The sequence below is a fragment of the Delphinapterus leucas genome, chromosome 16 (genome assembly GCF_059928025.1).
Source record: "Delphinapterus leucas isolate spDelLeu-1000000601 "Yukka" chromosome 16, BTC_Dleu_Yukka2, whole genome shotgun sequence".
NCBI lineage: Eukaryota > Metazoa > Chordata > Mammalia > Artiodactyla > Monodontidae > Delphinapterus > Delphinapterus leucas.
In genome coordinates this window covers 45925969-45939394 of record NC_143144.1, presented here as the reverse complement: position 1 = coordinate 45939394, position 13426 = coordinate 45925969, and positions in this window count along the sequence as shown.

The following is a 13426-nucleotide window of genomic DNA, read 5'->3' as shown; positions in this document are numbered from 1 at the left end:
GTGGCTGGAAATAGTTCCTTTTTTTTTTTTCACTAGCTATCAGAAAGCTTAGATTTAAAAGCATACCTCATCACTGACCGGTGAATATATTATTGTGACATGCATTTATTTAGCCTCAGGTATTTTATCCCCATCTTTATTTTCTTCTTTTATCTCCATTCTCATTCATAATATTATATAATATTTTATACATTTAAAAAGTATCCAAAAGAACTGTGATATAAATATATGAAAACAATTAGACAAATGCATTGTTTCCTTTTCTTTTGTTGTTTTTCTTGGGGCTATGGCCCCAGATATGTTATTAGCCTTTTCAGAAAGCAAAATTATAATAAGTACAAAGCAATTAAAAGATCTTCTCAAATACCGTTATATGCCAAAGTCATCTTATTTTTTCACCTGCTCTAAGAATTAGTATTTAGTACAGCAAGATATATCTTGTATCTGTTCAGAGGTCTCTGTTAGAAATGTCCTTGCACTATGGGCTCCATGTGTACAAAGAAACAGTTACTAAAACTTATCATCTCTTTCTGTGACCCAACAATTTTATTCCTAGGTTCAGATGGAAGAGAAGTTCATGTATATCAGAGGGTATGTGTGTATGTGTGTGTATGGAACAAAGAGAGAGCCAAACATGGAGGAAAAACAACTTATCTCTGAGGTTTGTGGAAAATGAACGTGCACATACTCACATATTTATGTGCACTGACAGCATTTTCTGTTTGGAACATAAAATTTAGCAATAGAATAAATTTAACATTGAGTAATATTTCTCTCCCATGTCTTTATAGTTGACCGGGAGCAGCCATTTTAAACAGTTTGGTCCGATATTCATAGACTCATCTGGGCATCTACCATAGTGTTAGCAATCAGAGAGCTCTGTCCTAGAATTGTGAACTTTAGTTCCAGAAAGAAAGGTCTGTTCTTTTTCATGTGGCTGCAGTTTAAATATAAAGCTCAGGTTTCCTCCTTTTGAAGAAACTTACTTTAAAGGAAAGGAAACAAAAGCTGATATGCACAGGAGGGTGTGATAGTAAACATACAACAGAACTAAGCAGTGTAGATGAGAAAGGAGGTCCTAAGAGTGTTTGAGACTGTAGTTTGTATTATTCATTTTCAGGGCTAGGTTATTTCACAGGATAGTTCTTTCCACCTGACTCTCGTAACTTAGGCATATGTGTGCTTATATACCCCCAAGGAAATATTTTAATATTTATGAAATAATTTTAAAATACTACTTTTGTAATGTACATTAAGCTAGAGGTTGTATATTTTTAAGTACATTTAGCTAACTTTATTTGAAAATTCATTTATATGATGTTATATGTCCACTAGTAATTATATGAGGAAAAACCAGTAAGATGAATGAGAGAAGTACATACTGAGCCACACTGGCATTTCTTTATTAGCTTTATTAACAGGAGGAGCACATAGGATTCAGGAATAGTAAGTAAAAGATGCTACTCAAGACTATTCACATTATACATAATTTATGTTCCTTACCCTCGGGCTAAGCATAGTTCGCTCGAACAATGATTCCAGTATAGCAAAGAAATAGAAGCTCATGGAACAGATATTGGGAACTAATTGTACATGGTAAGTGTTTCTCATTTGCTTTGGGGATATTCAATGATAACCACTCCTCTACTACTCTTAAATTCTACATATTTTCCTCATTTCTGGTCTCTGCTTAACATTTGAGGTATGAATGAACATCACTGTGGCTTCTATTCCACCCCATTCCATTTTTAAACCACTTCTCCTTTACCTTCAAGCTAAATAACTCATCCAGTAATGAAAAACTCTAATATTAACAACACTAAATTCCTTCTAAGCCTTAAACCTATACCTGAACGTGAAATATTTTAATTATACCACATAATGAAGCTACATGTGTTACAGCTGATATATATACAAACACACATTGAGACAAATGCATATGGAAAGAGAGAGAGAGAGAGTAAAAGAGAGTGCTGACAAATGAAGAAACCTAAATTTCTTTTCATTACAAATAAGTATTATGAGTTGTGAATGCCAGCATGGAATGGCAAGGTGACTGAGAAAAGCATGAAAAGACATGAATGGAGTTCTTACTTCCCCATAATAGTGAAGATTCATGGTATGTTGCTAATCTCACCGTTACCTTAAAAGTTTTGACTAGGCAGAAATGGTATCTTACTGAGTGAAGGAGGAAACATCAGTCGGTAAAAATGAAGATATCTTTTATTTCTGTATGAAAAAAACTTTATAAAAAGTTTTTATTTTTTATATAAATAAAACTTTTTAAAATTTATAAAAATAACTTTATAAAACAACTTTATAAAAATATTAATCTTCCCTAGTTCTGTAATCTCACATTTCCCAAATTGAGTTTTTTTAAATATAAAAAATGACAGCATACTAAGTCATTTCTCTTGTTCCTGTGTCCTTAATAAAATGTAATGAGATGTCTATCAAAAAATTGCATTGTTGCAAAATGAGAAAGCTTCTGATCCAGCCAGAGTACAGCTAACACAAGTGTATCATAACTTTTTATCATCAATATGTGATTGAAATTCTTAACATAAGTTTTAAGTTCTGAGAGCATTTTAATTAATAATTTAAGATGTTTGGCTCATTTCCATTTGAATTTAGACTGAGGCACTCTGAAAGCCTGGTTTAATCTGTATATTTAAAATGTATATAAAATCAGCCTCACTGCATGCAAATTGGGAGCCAACTCTCTGCTCTAATAACACTAGAACTACAAAGTCAGAACAATTTTCTAAGTAGTCAACTTATAAAGTTACTGAATGGGGCAATATAATAACCTCCTTAACTGTTGTACTAAAAAGTTGAAATGCCTATCATTTAAACAGCTGTGTTTCTTATCTCAAGACCTTAGAGCAACATCCACCATTTGTGATCCACACAAGTGCCCCTTTCTTCATCAAGCTTTGCCTCATATATTCAGTATAAAGAGCTCTCTCACTTCTTTGAAGACACAAATAATCCATCAAAATGATTCTTAATGCTCTTATTATATACAAACCTATACCTATTAATATGCATGTGATTTCAATTTCTAGGTTGTACGATTTTGATGGGCAGAGCTGTTCTGAAATTAGTTTTTGTATTCTTCATATCACCTAGTATTACAACTTGTACAGTATAGTTTAATGCATGTTCTAGAATGGGAAAACAAGTAAAGAGGAAGGAAGGAAGGAAGGAAGGAAGGAAGGAAAGAAGAAAGGAAGGAAGGGAGGGCGGGAGGGAGGAAGGAAGAAGTAGGCAGAGGAAAGAAGGATTTTTTAAAAAAGGAAATAAAAATATGGATAAGCAAGTCTAGAACCTTGATATACTACAGCTCAGCAACAGAACATAGGTGCAGCAAACAATGATAACAAATGAACAGATTATAAAGAAAAATTTTTTAGAATATATAATTTTGCCATAATTTTAGCCCGTGTAGAAACTAAGTCTTGTGTTAAGACACAGATTACTGCCATAAATTACATTCATCTTTACATTCTTATTTCAATATATGATATTACAATATATATTACATTATATGAAATGCATAGTTCTTAGAAGATACACAAATAAAAGGAAAAAAATGCTTTTAACTTTTTGGTGACTATCACAGACACAGATATATTGGAGGATATGGTTATACAAAATATACTGCCTTATGTTTTCTATCTTTTAATGATATATGAATACCCCACTTTCGATGCATGTAATTATGCTTAGGATGTGATTCATGAAGTCCCTTAAGGATACCTAAAACCTTTTAGCATATAAATGTTCAACCTAATACCTTTTAGCATATAAATGCATATAAATGGCTATAGATGGATTATATGAAAGTGTGTGTGTGTGTGTGTGTGTGTGTGTGTGTGTGTGTGTGTGTAGAGAGGGGTCATTTTTAAAAAGGCTCTTACTGAGCCAATATATATATTTAGTATTTTCCTGCTGAGAGAGCAATTGTATTAACGCAGACTTCACATTTCATTCTCTTTTAGCACTGTTCTTTTGGTACATCTGATTTTCATTCTTAAAGTCAGTGTCCCTATTAGAAGTTGACATGAAATATGTGGGGAAAAGCCACTTTTTAAATTCTTGAAATTTATGTACAAAGTAAGAAAAAGCAGGGATATATATCTTGAAATATTTTTCATGTCAAACACAGATATATCCTAATAAAATATAAGCATTAAGGAATACTTAGACTGATGTTCAGGGCTCAAAATATGATTTTAATTAAAAGAAAATTTGAATCCAAGTATGGTTATGACAGGCCTCTTTTACAGTATGTTCTTTTCATATATTCCCATAGTGGAAGATGCTCATATAAATAAAAGTTGAAGGAAAAGAATTTATGCACTATTTTCTTTTGCCACATTATTTTTCTTACATATTTTTAAATAATTTTATTCTGCAATATTGTGTGTATCTTTGCATTCCTCAATAATTGCTTCTGAATCACAAAGAAAAGTCAAACTGACCAAGATAGCTTTAATATACCTATTTCCCCCAGGATAAGTAAACCCTAGACACATTTCTTCCTAACTGCAGATCCCTGATCTCCCTTTTCTTAGAGTGTTTACTTTAGAAAAACTTTCCATTGTGAATTCTTTCTCTGCCTCTTTGACATGTAAATTTTATCTAGAGCATCTTACCAGTTTTACAATGCAGGAAAATCTTTCTTGAGGACCTAGTAGCCATCCTTTTGAAATATAATCATCAAGAAAGACAGTGCCCCTCTCTCCTAGTCTTGTGGGAAGATAGGAACCTAACTCCTAAAGACAACAGTTAGCAAACAGAGTGACCTAATCACATGCAACGCCTCCCCCCAACTTTCTTCAGTATTTTCACACTACTTAAATCCCATAGTGTAAAAAAGAAAAACCAAAAAACCCCCAAAAAAGCCCTATTGTCTTCTGTTTCAAAAGAGCTGAGTTATATGTAACTATATAAACATAATTTTAAATTGAAGAAAATGTTTTCCATGGACCCAGAGTCTAAAACAAATGACATAATATTTAAATAAAAACTTAAGAAAGACCATGGGAATATTATATATAACAAAATTGTATTTTTTTTCTGTCCAATGGTCACTCACAATACATTTGCGATAATGGTAAATATGGGTCAGTGAAATTTCTTGCCAGCTTGAGGATTCCTTGTGTATCTGCATGGGTGGTGTAAAGGGTTTATGAGAAAAATATTTGATATATTTCAATATGAAGACTTTTCCACTATGTGAATCTTAAAAATCTTATTTTGAAATGGCAAGCCTATATCCCCTGTCAAAGTAAATTGACGCCTAAAAATATAGCTTGGCAAAAACAAACAGTGCAAAGTGAATAAAGAAAATGTTATTATAAAGCCACATTAACTATAGATTAAAAGAGATTTAAAAGGCAAAAAAAAAAGAAAATGCTTTCCCTTAAAGAGATGAATATATTTTCATCATGTCATATATATCATAAAAGATGACTATATAAGTAATCCTTGGTTAAAATCAAAATTTTGATCAATATACAATTAGGCTATGGATATGCATCAGACATTAATATTCTGAATAATATGTATTATTCCAGCTCCTTCAATAAGGCTGCAGTAGGAATCTAATACAATTTGCTATTCTTGCAGAGTAAAATTAATAAAAATAATTATTTATTCATCATCAAAGTATTATTCCCATGACAAAGACTGCATGAAAACAAACAAACAAAATTGCATTTGATTCCACATTTCTTCCAGGTATCTGCCAGAAAAAAAAATCACGAAGAATAAAAAATGAGAGAGAGAAAACATGTCCCACACAAATAAAAGTGAGTTAAATCCTCCACCTATTTTTATAGAGATTACGTATTTATTTCTCAAGTTTGTAGTGAATGTAATGGCTATACAAAGGGAACATCCATTAATGAGAATGTGGTTTAAAAGTATTCAGTGATTTTCAGAGCAAGACATGTATATCTGAAACAACTGATAATTAAGTAGTTAAATTCATTTAGTCATAATTGTGAAAAACAGAAGGAAAATATTAAAGTGTTTTTAATTCTTAGAGATATTTCCTGATTTTTGTAGATTCCTTTCACCTCTATTCTATGCTAAAGCCTTACTTTGTATAAAAATAACTTGAACTCCAGATGGTCATTTCCCTTGAAGGTTTTTCTGTGTTAGTGTTATAGAATTACACAATAATGACTTGAACATCACCTTACAAGAAAAATTTGTATATGAACTTTGGGGAAAAATGAGAGATTTGTGGCAAGAAAAATAAGGAAGTCATATATTCAGGAAAAAAAGACATTTTAGGTTAATTATATTTGCAGTGTGTCAACAAGAGTTACAAAACCATAAATACAGGCATTAAGTAGCCTCATAAAAATAACTCCTTATTCTAATAACAAAGAGAAAAATTGAATGCTAACACTGATGATAATCATAATAGCATCAAAAAACATCAAATACCTAGGATAAATTTTAAAATATATATATTTAATACCTCTAAACAAAGTACAAATAACAATAATTAAATAAAATGTGTATGAGAGAAATTAAAGAAATCTTTAAAAAATTGGAGGGATATGCTTTATTAACGGATCGGAAAACTGAATATTTTAAAGTTGTCAAAATCTCATCAAATTAATTAATACATTTAATGCAAACCAATAAATATCCCAGAAATTTTGAAGAAACTGAAGATTTCACCCTAAAGTTTGTATAAAATTTCAAAGTGCCAAGTACACCTAAGATCAGCTTGAAGAAAACAAACTACATTGGAGGGCTGAACTATTAGATACCAATATGTATTCTAAAACTGTAGTAATCAAGGCAACATGGTATTGATGAAATCTTGACAAATAGTCAAGTGGAACAAAATATAGTCTAGAAAGAGATTCACTCATAAAAGATTCATGATGCTGAGCCAATTGAATATGCATATTTAAAATAAATGAAATTTGCTACCTCACAAAAGCACAAAACAGTATTAAATTGTAGAAAAGAAAATAATAACACTTCTAGGTGATAATTTAAGAGAATATTTTCAAGATCTTGGGAGAGGTAAGAGTTCCCTAAGCAGAAAAGAAAAGGCACTATATTTAAGGAAAAGATAGACAAATTGCACTGTATTAATATAAAGAACTTATCAATAAATGATAATGCTATCAAAAGATTACAGTATGAAAATTTTAAAAAATCAAACTACAGAGTATGGGATTATACATATATTGGACAAAATCCTATGCCCAGAGAACATAAAGAATTAAATTCAGTAAGAAAAATAAAGTAAAATAAACCACAGGTGATTTTTAAAAATGGAAAAAGATCTTAACAAACATGTTACAAAAGAGAATATCTACATTGTCAATAAACATATACAAAGATATTCTGCCTGTTTTTCAATCACAGAAATGCAAATTAAATTAACAATAATATACTGCAAACACCTATCAAAATGGCTAGCATTAAAAAGACATTATAGCACATACTGATAAGAATGGTATGCTTATATACTACTAATGAGAGCGTATATTTGTAAAAGTGTTCTGAGAAACAGCGTGGCTTTAACTACTAAGTTTGTACATAGGCAAATCTAATGACACATGCATTTTAGTGTCAGGTATATACCCAAATGAAATAAGTGGCATGTATACCAAAAGTCATGTACAAGGATGTTCATAGCATCATTACTTATATTTGTCCCAAGTGGGGAACAACTTAAACATCATTAGTAGAATGGATACATTCATTTGTATAATCATTCAGTGGGATTTTATACAACAAAGAAATGAATGCAGAGTTATACACATTAATATATATAAATCTCACAAACATAATTTTGAGCAAAAGAAGGTAGACACAGAGAACATATGATTCCATTTGTGTAATATAGCTGATTAGGAATCAGGACAGTGGTTAACTCTGAGGCAGAAAGAGTGAACATTTTGGGAACAGCATGAGCAGGACTTTTATCTACTTCCTGATATGGATGAGGTTACAAAGTTATGTACATTTTATAAAAACTCATTGAGTTTTTTGCATTTGTTCATATATAGGCTAAAATTCAGTAATTTTTTAAAAGTTAAGACAAGTTTAAAAAAGAAGAAAAATGTAATGTCTTGGATCTGCTATTGCCGTTACAATAAATTATATGTGACTTAGTTCAATAAATAGTAATATGGTGATATTTGAAATAATAATGACCTGAACAATAAGTCACATATTTTTAGACCACAATTATAGGATGGAAAAACAAGTTACATGATTATAGCGGTTACAAAGCTAAGAATGGATTTGTATATATGTTGAAAATGAAACAAGGGGAAAAGAGGTAAAATACACAGGATAAAACAAATTTATTTTATATCACTCAAATTTTAGGTGATAAGACTATTGCCAACAATCATGTAACTATCCATTAATTTATTCCCTAATTACATCCTCTCAGAAAAGCTTGCACAGGATAGGTGTTCCATAAATATTTGCTGACTGGATCTTACAAGTAACATGCTTCAATTCAACCTGATTCCCCTCTTAACCAATAACGCTGGAGACACAGAATACCTAAATATTCCACCTACATCTCTAATCCTTGCCTATTTGGCATATAGGTATAATATGAACAGTCTGGGCAGTGGTAAAGTAGGCTGTCTTTTAAGTGAAAATTGACACTCCTGAGTTACATATCTGAAGCATGTAACCTTAATGAAGTCCATGCTTCCTGTAGTATTCGCAGGTACCAGCCTGGGCTATTCAACTACAAGATCACACCTACAGGGCAAGAGGCAAGATCACACTTAAGTCCACTGTGGGGGTCAGGGCGGGGAGGGGGGAAGGAAGGCTTCTCTCAAGACCATGGGAAAACTTAAATTTCAGGTAGAAAATGAAAGTCATTGGGAAACAAAGAGCAGCCAAGAGATCCCTATTTCCATTCTTGAGTTTAGTCGTTAAGGCAAAGCCTCGGATGTAATCTGACTTCCACGAAAAACTATTTTGCAGTGTTTCTTAGAGAACTATGAACACTCAAGATCAGCCTTAATAACAGGGCTCTAATATCTTAATTGGTCTCAGCTCAAAATCTTAGCAATCAGTTCTTTTAATTCATGTTCAAAGTCATTACTCAGTGCACAAGCATGCCTTTTGAGTACTAGGCCAGAAAGGTCTAAACACTGCTATCATGAGTGCTCAGAAGTACCTTTACCTAAGAACAGAAATTAATGTAATATAAAATGAACAGTTATGACAAAAAACAAAATTTGATTAGTTAAGAACAAAATAATATTGATAAACCACTAGTAAGGCAGATAAAAAAATAAAGAAAACACAAATTACTTCTATCAGGAATGAAAGAGATGACATTACTAGAGCTCCTATAAACACTAAACGAATAACAAGAGACTGTCATGAACAACTTTCCACCAATATATCTGACTCAAACAACAAAATTTACCAAAACAGACAAGTTAAAACAGGATATCTGAATAGCTCTATATTTTTCAAGGGAACTGAACTTTTTTTACCTAAAATTACTCCACAAAGAAAACTCCCAGTCTAGAGGACTTTACTGGTTAATTCTATCAAACAAAAAAATAGAATTCTTGACTGGTTAAGAAGAAACAATCTTAAACGGACTCTTTTTAAAAATGGAGGGGAATGAAACATATCCCTTCTTGTTTTATGATACCAAACCTGACAAAGATACATCAAGAAAAGATAAGTATAGAATAACATCCTCATTACCTTAGAGGCAAATATACTTAATAATAAAATTATTAGAAAAACATTAGCAAATCACACCCAGCTATATATAAAATGGATAATACCTCACGACGAAGTTGTTTTTATACCAGAAATGCAAGGTTAGTTTAAAATTTACAATAAATTAAATCCTATTAACAGAATGAAGGAGAAGAAAAAAATAACTCAAACAACATAGAAAATTTGTTTATTAAAATCAGACACCCATTCAATATAAAACAAATTCAGCAAACTAGAAATAAAAGGTAACTTCCTCAATCTGGTAAGCAACATCTAAAACAACAACAGCGACAATAACTACAACTAATACCTACAAGATGGCAAGAGTATCCAATCTTATCACTTCTATTCAGCACAGTGGCTAGAAATCCTAGCTAGTGCAATAAGAGAAGGAACAAAAGACACTAGGTTAAAAAGTAAGAAGCAAACTACTGCTATTTATAGACACATAATCTATTTATAGACACATAATTATATACATAATCTTAAAGAATCATCAAAATAACTACAGACAGTGTGGGGAGAAAAAAGAAATAGGTGAGGGAGATTTAAAAGTACAAATTTTCAGTTGCAAAATAAATGAGTCATGGATTTGCAATGTATAGTATGTGGAATATATTCTATAATTATGTAACATTCTTTTACAGTGACAGATTGTAACTAGACTTATCATGGTGATCAATTTGAAATGTACAGAAATATCAAATCACTATGTTGTGTAACAGAAACTAACATAGTATTGCAGGACAATCATACTTCAAAAACACACAAACAAACAAACTCACAGAAAAAGAGATCAGATTTGTGGTTACCAGAGGCAGGGGATTGGGAGAAGGGGAAATGGAGGAAGGCAGTCAAAAGGCACAAACTTCCAGTTACAAGATAAATAAGTACTAGGGATATAATGTACAACATGATACGTATAATTAACACTGCTATATCTTACATATGAAAGCTGTTAAGACAGTAAATACTGAGTTCTCAGAACAAGGAAATTTTTTTTTATATTTCTTTAACTTTGTATGAAATGATGGATGGTCACTAAACTTACTGTGATGATATTTCATGGTGTGTGTAAGTCAAATTATTATGCTGTACACTTTAAACATATACAGTGCTATATGTCAATTATATCTCAGTAACACTGGAAGCAAAAAATTAAAATAAATTAATAATTGCAGACATACCTTGTTCTACTGTGCTTTACTTTATTGAGATTCACAGATGCTGTGTTTTTTACAAACTGAAGGTTTATGGCAACTCTGCATTGAACAAGTTTAATAGGTTCCATTTTTCCAACAGCATCTGCTTATTTCGTGTCTTTGTGCCACATTTTGATAATTTTCACAATGTTTCAAACACTCTACCATCAAAAAGATTATAACGTGTAGAAGGCTCAGATGACTGTTAGCAATTTTTAGCAATAAAATATTTTCAATTAAGGTATGTACATTTTTTATTTAGATATAATGCTATTGCACACTTAAGAGACTACAATTTAGTGTAAACATAACTTTTATATGTACCAGGAAACAAAAAGATGTGAGTGACTTGCTTTATTGGGATATTCACCTTATTGTGGTGGTCTGGAACCAAACACGCATAATCTCTGAGGTACGCCTGTACTAGAATTTATAAGTAATTTTATCATGGCCTCAAGACACAAGTTAAATACTCAAAAGTATAAGATGAGGAAAGGTTACAAATAGAAAGAAATGACAATTAAAGTATAAAAAATTTCATTAACAGTGGCACCAAAACCACATAATACTTAGGAACATGTTCAGCAAAGGATTGCTAGAACCTTAATATTGAAAATTACAAAATATTGCTGAAATAAAGAAGATCTACATAAATAGGGAGATATGCCAGGTTCATGGTTTGGAATATTTAATATTGTTAAGATGGCAATGTAATCCATGTATTTATAGATTCAATGAAATCTTAATTGTAATCTCAGCAATATTTTATAGAAATTAGTAAACTGACTCAAAAATTTATACAGATATGCAAATGACCTAAAATAGAACAATCATGAAAAGGAAGATTAAAGCTGAAGGCCTTACACTATGTGATTTTAATATGTACCATAAAGCAACAGAAATAGAGACTGGCAAAGGAGTAGACCTATAAATCAGTGGGATACACTAGATCAAAGATTGACCAACTTAGTCTGTAAATAGATAGATAGTAAATATTTTAGGCTTTGTGGCCCACTTATGGGATATCTCTTGCTGCTTCTTCTTTTCATTTGACAATATTTTAAATATGAATCAACCATTATCAGCTTGTGGGTCATACATAAATAAGCCATGAGTCACAGTCTGGCAATTCCTGGAATAGAGCCAAGAAACAGACCCACAGTTGCTATTTGACAAATACATCAGAAGAATTCAGTGGAGCAAGGAAAATCTTTTAAGCAAATGGTTCTGGAACAACTGGGTATCCATATGAAAAACAAAATTTAACCTCAACCCGTACCTCTTCCAAACACAAGAATTAATATAAGAAGGGTCAAGGCCTAAGCATAAAAACCAAAACTACAAAGCATTTAGAGGAAAACAGAGGAGAGTATCTTTGCATCCTGAGACAACAATTTTTAGGAAGGACACAGTAGCAACAACCATAAAAGGAAACTTTGATAAATTACACTTGCATCAAAATTTAAAACTTATGTTCTTCAAAAGACATCTCTCTATAAACCATATACTGGGAGGCAATAATTGCAAAACATACCTAACAAAGAACCTGTATCTGGAATACATATATATTTGATAATATGAAACTCAACCCAATAATACAAAAAACTTTTTAAATGGAATAAAGATTTGATAGAAACTTCATGAAGGGAGATGTATGAATGGCTAATAACCATATGAATTGCTCAATATCCATTGATATGAAATTCTTTTTTTTTCAATTTTTAATATCTTTGAGTATAATTGCTTTACAATGGTGTGTTAGTTTCTGCTTTATAACATAGTGAATCAGCTATATATTTGCATATATATCCATATCTCCTCCCTCTTGTGTCTCCCTCCCACCCTCCCTATCCCACCCTTCTAGGTGGTCACAAAGCACCGAGCTGATCTCCCTGTGCAATGCGGCTGCTTCCCACTAGCTATCCATTTTACACTTGGTAGTATATGTAAGTCCATGCCACTCTCTCACTTCGTCCCAGCTTACCCTTGCCTTTCCCCACATCCTCAAGTCCATTCTCTACGTCTGCATCTTTATTCCTGTCTTGCCCCTAGGTTCTTCATAACCATTTCTTTTTTTAGATTCCATATATTTGTGTTAGCACACGGTATTTGTTTTTCTCTCTCTGACTTACTTCACTCTGTATGACAGACTCTAGGTCCATCCACCTCACTATAAATAACTCAATTTCGTTTCTTTTTATGGCTAATATTCCATTGCCATATCTTCCTTATCCATTCATCTCTCAATAGATACTTTGGTTGCTTTCATGTCCTGGTTATTGTAAACAGAGCTGCAATAAACATTGTGGTACATGACTCTTTTTGAATTATGGTTTTCTCAGGGTATATGCCCAGTAGTGGGATTGCTGGGTAGTATGGTAGTTCTATTTTTAGTTTTTTAAGGAACCTCCATACTCTTCTCCATAGTGGCTGTATCAATTTACATTCCCACCAACTGTGCAAGAGGG